Raw genomic sequence first — 9,406 nt, 5'->3', positions numbered from 1 at the left:
GGACTTCATTTTCCTAAAAGCTCCAGTTTTCGATTTAATGAGCCCCGTGGGGTTTCAAGAGCCTGAGGGTTCTGATCTGACTGGTGTGTTGAGGTCCAGATGCAGGTCAAGTGCTACGGATGTTTAATGTATTTTTATTCAGATATCAAAACACAATTAAAAAATAATGTTAACGTTTTGATGTCTGCATTAAACATTGTGCATGACTCCTTTTTGGGGGCGGGGTCTAACAAACACAAATCGGAAACCCGTGAAGCACGTTCACAAACGGACCGTTTACTAAAATAGGTTCATAAAAGGCTGAGGAAACTAAGACGGAAGTGATACAGCAAACCCAGTCATCTATAGATTAACCCCATCTTTTTATTGTGATCTACATCAGGGATGATCTTGGACAGCCACTTAGTTGCATGTTTTGGCAGTTTCCCTGCTCCAGCACACCTTTGATTTGAATTGATTAAATAAACTCGTCAGCATGTCCTTGAGCTTTTCAGAAGTCTGTCGATCCCCCATTGATCCATCACAAGTGTGCTGGTGCAAAGAAAAAATGGAAAATGTGGAGGCAATGGCCCTCAGGAATCAGAATGGAATGGCTCTGCTCCGCAGAAACTCAGAATACAGCCCTGGTCTAACAACGGGAACCTTTGGGTGATAAATAGATGTGCAGGCATATTTATATTGTGTTATCCAAACGAGTATCTTTTCAAAAACAAATCTGTGGCGTTTTACAAGAAAGAACATCCCAGTGTCTGAAAAGTAAAGCAATATAAATACATACCACCGCTCAGAGCTCACAGTGATATGGGGGTACCTGCGGGGGTACACACACCTGCATGTAACTCCATATGTACTCTATTAATACTAGGAGCGGAACAATACATCAGTTCACACTGATACGATACAATATATGGTAATCAATCCAAAATGCAAAAATCAATAGAATTACAAATCATCAAAAGTGCTTTTATTTTGAAATTACAGAGACATGCTGACAACACATCAAATGAAGAAGGAGCTAGCGGCTTCCTGGCAAGCAGAGAGATAGTCATTCCCCCAGGAAACGATTGTGTTCAGTCACTGTTAAAATCGATGAGTGGATCTTAAATCAAATCTAAGCGGTTTTGGGACTAAATCTGAGAAATCAGTCAACAAATCCCAACCTACTGTAACGATACAGTTGTACAATGATCAAACTTGTGAGTTACACAACTAAACAACACTGCTCAAACGTAGCGTTATGAGGGTACGTATGTGACCCCACAAGTACTCTGTATACACCTTTGCAAGTACAGGATATCACGTTTCTTGATACAACTCGTTAGTACACACCTCAGCAAGGAACCTGTAGATACCCCATAAATACCCTTAAAAGTGCACGATAACAAGTTTCTCCAAAATGTCCTTTGTACTGTACATTCCTTTCAAGTTCAATGAAAGTACTGTACTAATGTACCAAAGTGCACAGAGTTCTGTTCTGATGTTAAACAGTTTCAAGAAGGGAAGCTAACGAAACGGTAGCAATCTCAGCTACTCCACACGCGTGCGCGCACACACACACACTTGTACACACATACACGCACGCAAACACACATGCACACACACTTTTTTAACCCGTTCACGGGATCTCAAAGTTGTCACGCTCCTCAGCAGTCAGCGCCACACAGGCTCCTCCTCTCCTTTTTCTCCTGCGGCGCCAGCCCTTATGATCACCCTCTGGCTGATTGTCGATTGGCACCTGGTGTGCATCGCCAGGCCGTCAACGGCCCCTCCTGCGCTCTACTACAGAAACTTTCTGAACTCATGAGTTGTAACACGTCTGTCCAGCATCACAAACATCCAGCTGTGCAGTTGGAAGATTCACTTTAGGTACCAAAAGATAGGATCATCTCATTGGTGACGGACAACGCCAACTTCAGTAGGGAAACTTCAGCCCTCTACCACAAGAAGAAAGAAATGAAATGGTGGAAAAAGCTCCAGGCTGAGGAGAAAGTAATGTTAATCAATAGTCAGCCAGCTAATTTGGTATTCATTACTATATTCAGAGGTGATTAAAAGTTTCTCCCAGAGCGTCAGGTGTGGATTTTATTGGGGCAAGTCTTGCTTTCATTTTCTGAAAACGTCATTAATTATAATTACAAATGTGACCGTTAACATATGGATTCTCCTAATTAGAAATGTCAAAACCCTTTGAAAGGAGAGCCTCTTGTTATTTTGAGCTCAGAAGCAACTGATCAAATTAAATCAAATCAATAGGTTTCAGTGATTTTGTGGTTGTCGGGGCAACCGAACTAGTGATGGCATAAGAGGGAGAGGAAGGAAAATGAAATAGTTGCATCATCCTGAAACAAGAGTTTCATCTGTCGCTTTATTCAAGTCTTTAAATAGGAGGGTTAAAGTTGTGTGTCACCGTGGCAACGTTTAATTTATACCTAAATGCTTGAGGATGAATTTTTTTTTAAACTCTTTCAGGATGAGTCAGCTTTATATGAAAAGAACCGCTTTCAAAACAGACCTTCAACATAAAGGGTCCTCATCTGACGGTCTACCTTCATTGTAAAAATAACTAAATCTGCTGCAAGCCGACATGGTAAGCATGTCAAAGTGATGTGCTATTTATGTCCCGGAAGCAAAGTGGGGGTCAGAGCAGGGTGCCTGAAGCTAAAGCTTTTAGGGGACGGATGATAAAACAGTTTCCTACAGGAGTGACTTGGGTAACTTTTAGATTTCAGTAAACATGAAGGTGGTCAGAGGGAAATTGGTGCTAAAGGAGCAGAAGGGTTGTTCTAGTTCAGCCCATTTTATCTATAATCTTTACTATTTAACTCCTTCACTAATTCAAAAAAAATCACCAAATCTAAAAAATAAAGTTTTTTTTTGTCACCATCAAACTTCTTGTTTGTTTTATTGTGTAACTTTTAATCCATTTTAAACGTTGGTTTCTTTGCATGTTGCCAACACGCCTTTCCAAAACCAGCAGAGGGGTTCCAGAGGAGCAGGTCAAACAATCATAAGCCTTCAGAGGGCCGCTGAGATGTCGCTGCAAGATGTCGTTCGAGCGAGGCTCTCGCTTTTCATCAAACTGCAAATGGAGCGACAGATTTACATCCGCTCGTCCACAAAGACTTCTCTCTGACAGCAGCTGGAGCACTGAACGCTTGCTCTAATGGCTCACTGTGACTAAACTTTACTACAAACAAAACACCTGCGTGGAGAATGTTACTGAAGAAAATATTTGCAGGAAGTTTGGGAAATGGTTTTAAGTTGGTGTAGAAAATCTGATGAGTCATGTTTTCTCGTATGCCTTTAGAAGCAATTCAACCACAACTGAAGGTGAACAAGTAAAAACAAAACTAGACTTTAAAAGGAATAGTAGAAAAACCCACAATCCTAAAGGAACTTTTGCTTTGACAAATCCAAATTGGATTATATAAATACACCGTTTATTTGTCAAAGCCTCCGTTCATGTCTCAACCTCACTTAGCTTCTCTGCTGCTGCCAACACTGGCTCACCTGATGAAAGCCCCATTGCCTCTTTCTTTACCCCACACCCTACCGGTTTAGTAACCATCTGATCAGCTCATCATTCATGGAAAATCCACAGAGAAACCCGTGAAAAAAAAACCTTCATGCATAAACAATCATAAATTTGAGGCAGAGACGTGCACACATAGATTTACCATTGCTAACTTAATCCGATGACGCGTAATTTATATACTTCCTGTTTGGCCTTATCAATAAGTTCAAGTGGGTGTGCAAACATCCGATGACACCCAAGATCCAGAATCTGCTGAAGCCATTATCACACAAAGCATTAATTCATTAAGCATAAGTCCGTTATTGGTTTGGATTAAATGCTGTGGTTAAACATTGATCATTATTGAATGACACTGTTTGAAGAGGACTATTTTAGAGGTTAGAAACATTTCCTGCTCTTTTATCTGAGAAAAGTAAAGTTTGGCTCACACTGAGGTTGAATGTACGTTTTTCTGGTTGTGAGTGACGTTTGTGGATAGTTCGAACATTTTTGCAAGGAAGGAACATAAACTGTTTGAAGGGTAGATTAATCTCATCTTAGAAACCGCTCATTAAACTGAGCTTCAGTGCTGTTCTGAAGGATTTGGTCAGTTGATACTAATCAAAAACAAGTACTGTGATTGGTGCATGAACACAAGCCAGCAAGTTTAACTGGAACCTAGAATTTTCTCGCTTTGGTTAAACGCATTTGAAACTCCTAATTTTAGCCACAGTTTTAAGCGTATAGTTGAAATTAAAACACTTGTAAAAGCTAGAAGACAAAAAGCTCATGAGCATAAGTTAAAAATTCTCCACTTTAGATCAGATCTTGCCGATTTAGCAATTCCCTTCAATCAACCCCTGATTGAGTGGTCCGTCCCATTGATCTGATGGCCCCCTGAGGAGGCTTTCATTTGTGCTGATGCTGCGTGTTATTAACTGTTCTGGTGGCTTTTAGAATAAAAAAATACAACAATACCCGTGCAAACTGTGCGTAAAGTTTTCACTGTTTATTGTATTAAAATCTGACAGTGACAGAACAATGCTGACTGCAGGATCCGAGCACACTTTATCTAAGCAAACACGGAGCGCACTGACTTGTTTAGAGACCTGATATCAAATAAAAAACATTTATGGATGCACATAAACTCCCAGAGAACAAAGGAGTGTAAAATCTGAATCCTGAGCTCAGATCGCTGCTCTCTCTTTGCCCTTTGTGAATAAATCAGTTGCTTCTCTGCAAGCAACCAAAAGGAAAGTCTTTCATTTTAGTGCTGGCACATATTCAATGGAACCAGGATGGACTTGCTGATAAACGGTGTTAATTTTAAAAGCTGGGAGTATTATTGTGATTTAACCTATAATCAGTACATAATCATGGTTTAAGGGGTTTTGCTGTTTTTTTTTTTTTTTTTGTGTGTGTTTGTTTTATTATTCCGACCAGACACGGAATCAGAGGTGAAAGAGAAAGGAAAAGACAAAAGGTGGGGTGGGGGGGTCCACAAAAATAAACAATAATGAACAAGAGTTTGCTTCTAGACCTGCAGAAAGATAAAGAATAGACAAAAAATGGGACACAAAACAATACATCAAGATCAAGCTATCACTGCGTCAGCCTGATGATGAAATATAAAATCGACATTGTTTAACTGAACAATCACACGATAATAAATCACAGTGCATTTAGTGGCAACCACAGCCTTAAGACCTGTGATTAACGTGCCCAAGCCCATACTTATGAGAGCACCATGTGAGCACCTGTGTGTGTGTACACGCGCTTGTTTATGTAAGGTTTCTCTATAGGAGCGTCCAACAGAGAGTGTGAGGGACCACAGATCTGCCCCCCAAAGATGTGTAGGAGACGGAGGGAGCTCCATGTCCCAGAGATCCAGGCGCTGCCACAGAACACAGGAACCCCAAGGAGACTGCAACCAGAAAGGCCCCCGCCCCCTTCGAGAGGCGCAGAGGATCGCCCCGGAGACCACAACCAGCAGCTGGCAGAGTCCCGGGGGATATCAGCAGCAAGCCCACTGGCCCGCCCGCAGCCTCCCACCCCCTAGCCGGCCGAGCCTGGGACCTAGGGGTGACCACCCCCGCCGGGGACCCAGCAGAGCCCAGGGACCCAGACCCCACCAGGCCGCCACCGGGATTGATCAGGCAGATGCCAAAAATCTTAAACCCCCTGACCCGGGAGCCACGAACACTCAGGCAGACCAAGGCACCACACCCCACACCAGGCGTGGCAGGGGGAGGGGAGACGAAGATCTATATCATCAAAAGAAATCCCAGGAGAAGAGAGGAGTCAAAGGCCCTACCTGACATATACAGTCATACACAAACACAGTCACACACTCCCTCCCTCATGCTCACACATACAATCAAAGACTTACAAAAATGCACGCCGGACACCCACTCATGCTCCCCATACACACCCTATTCACTCTGGTCCCGGTACTGCTGCACACGGGGTACAACCATCACCAGTTACCAGAGTTTGACCCTTTCTGCTGGGGTGCTGATGAGCAGGCTCCCTCGCCCACCGCTGAGCACAGCAACCCACCACCCCAGACCCCAACCAGACGGCCAGATCTCCCTCCTAGCCTCCAGCCCTAGGAAGCCAAGCAACAACAGAGGTGTTCTAAGACCCCTGGTCTCCCTCCACCTGCTCCATTATAGTGTTGTTGTGTGTTGATGAGGTGTATTCCATGGCTGTGGTGAGCGGGCAGTGCGGGCATCGTCTGGCCTATGCCAGCTGATGCCACCGCACCACCCCACTTGCACCCACAACCCTCGGTGTCTAAGTGCAGTTTAAAATTGGAAGTGGGCACCGGCACTCGGGATGAGGCTGAGAAATCCCCCTGCCAACTGCCGTTGGATGTGCTCACTCCCAAGGCCCTAAGTGTGTGTTTGCGTGGAATGTTGTCGGTGGAAGTGTATAAGGTGCAAATAAAATTGGGGGGGGGCAGGTTGCCACAGGAATGCGGAAATGGGGTCCATACCCACACTCCCTGACTTGTCCACCCCCCAAGGTCCTATGTGCATGTTTGTGTGATGATGTGAGGGAGCAGGAGGAGAGAAATATGCGGGGATGGGGAGGAATGGCTAGTTGGGCTTATTGGCTTGCGTTTAGCTGGTTTTTAGTTAGCCGCGCTACAGTTTTTCACCTTGTTTAGCTGCTCACAAGCAAAATGTCAAACTCAATTGTCTGTATGTGTTTGTGTAAAAATACACAATCTGCTGTTTGCTAAAATTGCTGGGATGTTAAAGGTGGCAACACTTTGATCTGCGTTCCAAATGTTCCACTTAAGCCTCCGTTCCACCGGACGTGAAAGCGGCGTGTAACGTAATAGAAGCAATTTAGCCACAAGCTCTCTTACAACCAGGAGCAAAATTTTGGTCCCACAAAGTCTCAAAATCACAGGAGACTTGCAACACCACGCATGATTTCAGAAGTTAAGAACAAGCAAGGAGAAAAACAGCTGCGTGCATCCAAAAAGGTCTGGTTTATTTTCTGTTCTGTTACATCGACCATAGAGGTTTGACAGGAAACAACATACCGCACAGGGCTTTTATTTTGAAAGTTTCCAGATGTTTTACACTGATTTTTTGTTTGACTTCCTGTCTTGCCCAATCTAAACTGTAGTTTGACTTTTTAGAGCGTAATGCATAATTAAAGCATCCCTTTGCTTCTGAGACACGTTCGAAACTTTTCACTTTTCTGCCGGTGGAAAGAAAATCGTCCGGAAAAACAGCGGCTAAGTGCTGCGTGGGCGTTCCGGGACTCCTGCACCACTGGTGGAAAGAAGGCTTCAGTGCGTCAAGCTTCCACGCTGCGCAGATGACACCATCTTCACTGCAAATAAACAGCTACAACACAATTTACAATTACAACGCTGGGATTTAAATTGAGAGAGCGAAGTATTCGTTTTGCAAAACGGTTATGTTCTGAAACACATCTACAGCAGTTATGACTGCTTTGCTGTTATATTGCTGTAATTGTATTCTAAAATTATTGATGTTTTTGTGCTATTTTCATACGAGTTTGCCTCTGACAGCGAACAGCTCCAGCCTGCCCCACCTCCAAAGTTGCTCCAGAACCACCACCAACCAGGGGCGGATTTAGGACTGAAGAAGATCCGGGGCTTAACACACGCGCACACGCACACACACACACGTGACACGCACTAGTCAACATCATATATATTTGTCTTGTACCACATAATTTTTAATCTGAAGCTACATATTAAGCATATTCAGGGCAGAATTTTGTTCCTGTTGGTGTTTTCAAATAAGACTCACAAACCTGAGTCAACACCAGTCTCATCAAAGCTGGGGTTCTGTCGCCGTACTTTTGGTCTCAAAAACGTCCTTATGTCCATCTTTACATTTGCGTTTCAGGCAGAGACTGTAGAAGAAGCCGGCTGCTGAAGGGCTTCTTCTTCAGTGGTGGAGGCTCAGGAAGGCTGTATACAAACTACTGCCAGCTGCTCCCTCTCTGTTGGACTTTGGTACTGCATGTTACTTCCACGTTTTAGATCTGGGGCTTTTCATAAAACATTCGGGGCTTGAGCCCAAGTAGCCGGGCCTAAATTCACCCCTGCCACCAACCATCACAAGCACCAGAAAACAGGGGAGCTAGCTGTTCAGCTTAAGACTCTGCAGCCCATTTACTTCTCAAGGACGGGAATGGTCATGTTTCAGGCAAAAAGACAGACATTAAAGAAGTACAAGACACCATTTTTGTGAAATGAGGGAGAAAAGGTAGGAGGAGTTCTGAGGTTTCACATTTCCAACACCTACACTCCTGTCTCACAGCAATTCACACCTTCATGAATGTGACCACAACATTTTACATGTGAACCTTAATGACCCTCAGGGAGAAGCATCATGGGAGTGATTTCTAAACTGGCTCACTGCTGCGCAAAATCTCCTTTCATTTTGCTGTTTAAACCAAGAAAGCTTCACCGATGAGAAGCAAAACACACGCTGGTTTTGTTCTTTAACCAAGAAGAAATTGTAGATCCACACACCATTCCTTCATAGCTTTGCTAAAACACCGCATGTTGGGGGAAAAAGTTCCTGATGAAACGACAAAAACCACAACAGCCCTGATTATTCACACGTCAGCTGGTTAGAGCTTCATTTCTGACAGCTAATACTGTTACAATAAACTGATTTTCATTTCCCATTTAGAAACAAGTACAGCTCCTACCTGCAGAGCTCGTTGTGCAAATTGAGTTGTTTGAGGTAATTCAATCTGCAGCCAGTGGGCTGAAATATCTGCTTTAATCTCTGAAACCAGTTGAGCTTTAAAAGTGCTTACATCTTCCCTCCTCCAGGAGGTAGAATCCATCCACAGCGCCGCTGTAAGTGCATCGCTGAGGAAGGATGTGTTGAAGCCAATGAAGTTTAGAGTTTTCCAGTCAGGTGCAAAATCAGAGGGAACAACAAACACCTGCTGAGGTGAAAGCGATTAGCGCCTCAGCTGTAAATACAGGCTGCTTTTCTACAAACAAATGTTCAGAAGGAAAATCCGATAAATTCTGCTTTTACATTTCACTTTTTCTGGACCGTGAGCTGAGTGGAGGAATAAGACCAGCGCTCCACAGCTCCTAAAAAGACTCATCGGACCTCAGATACCTAACAAAGACATGTTGCAAAGCATTGTTTCTGCAAAAAGCTAATTTATAGGATTATTTTGCATATTTTTCTTGAAATTAAACACTGGAAAAAAACCAAACTTTTTTCTATTTGACTTATTTTGCTCATTCCCACGCTGCTGTCATTAATCAGGTTGTAAAAGCAGTTCTGCACATGTGTGCTCAAACTTCAACCTTCAAGTCTGATTAAACTTCCTAACAGGAAGCTGCCCCTTGTGGAGCAACGTGTGATT

Source organism: Nothobranchius furzeri, chromosome 7 (genome assembly GCF_043380555.1).
Source record: "Nothobranchius furzeri strain GRZ-AD chromosome 7, NfurGRZ-RIMD1, whole genome shotgun sequence".
NCBI classification, from domain to species: Eukaryota; Metazoa; Chordata; class Actinopteri; order Cyprinodontiformes; family Nothobranchiidae; genus Nothobranchius; species Nothobranchius furzeri.
The sequence above is the reverse complement of the archived record's forward strand: the minus strand, read 5'-3'. Positions refer to the sequence as shown.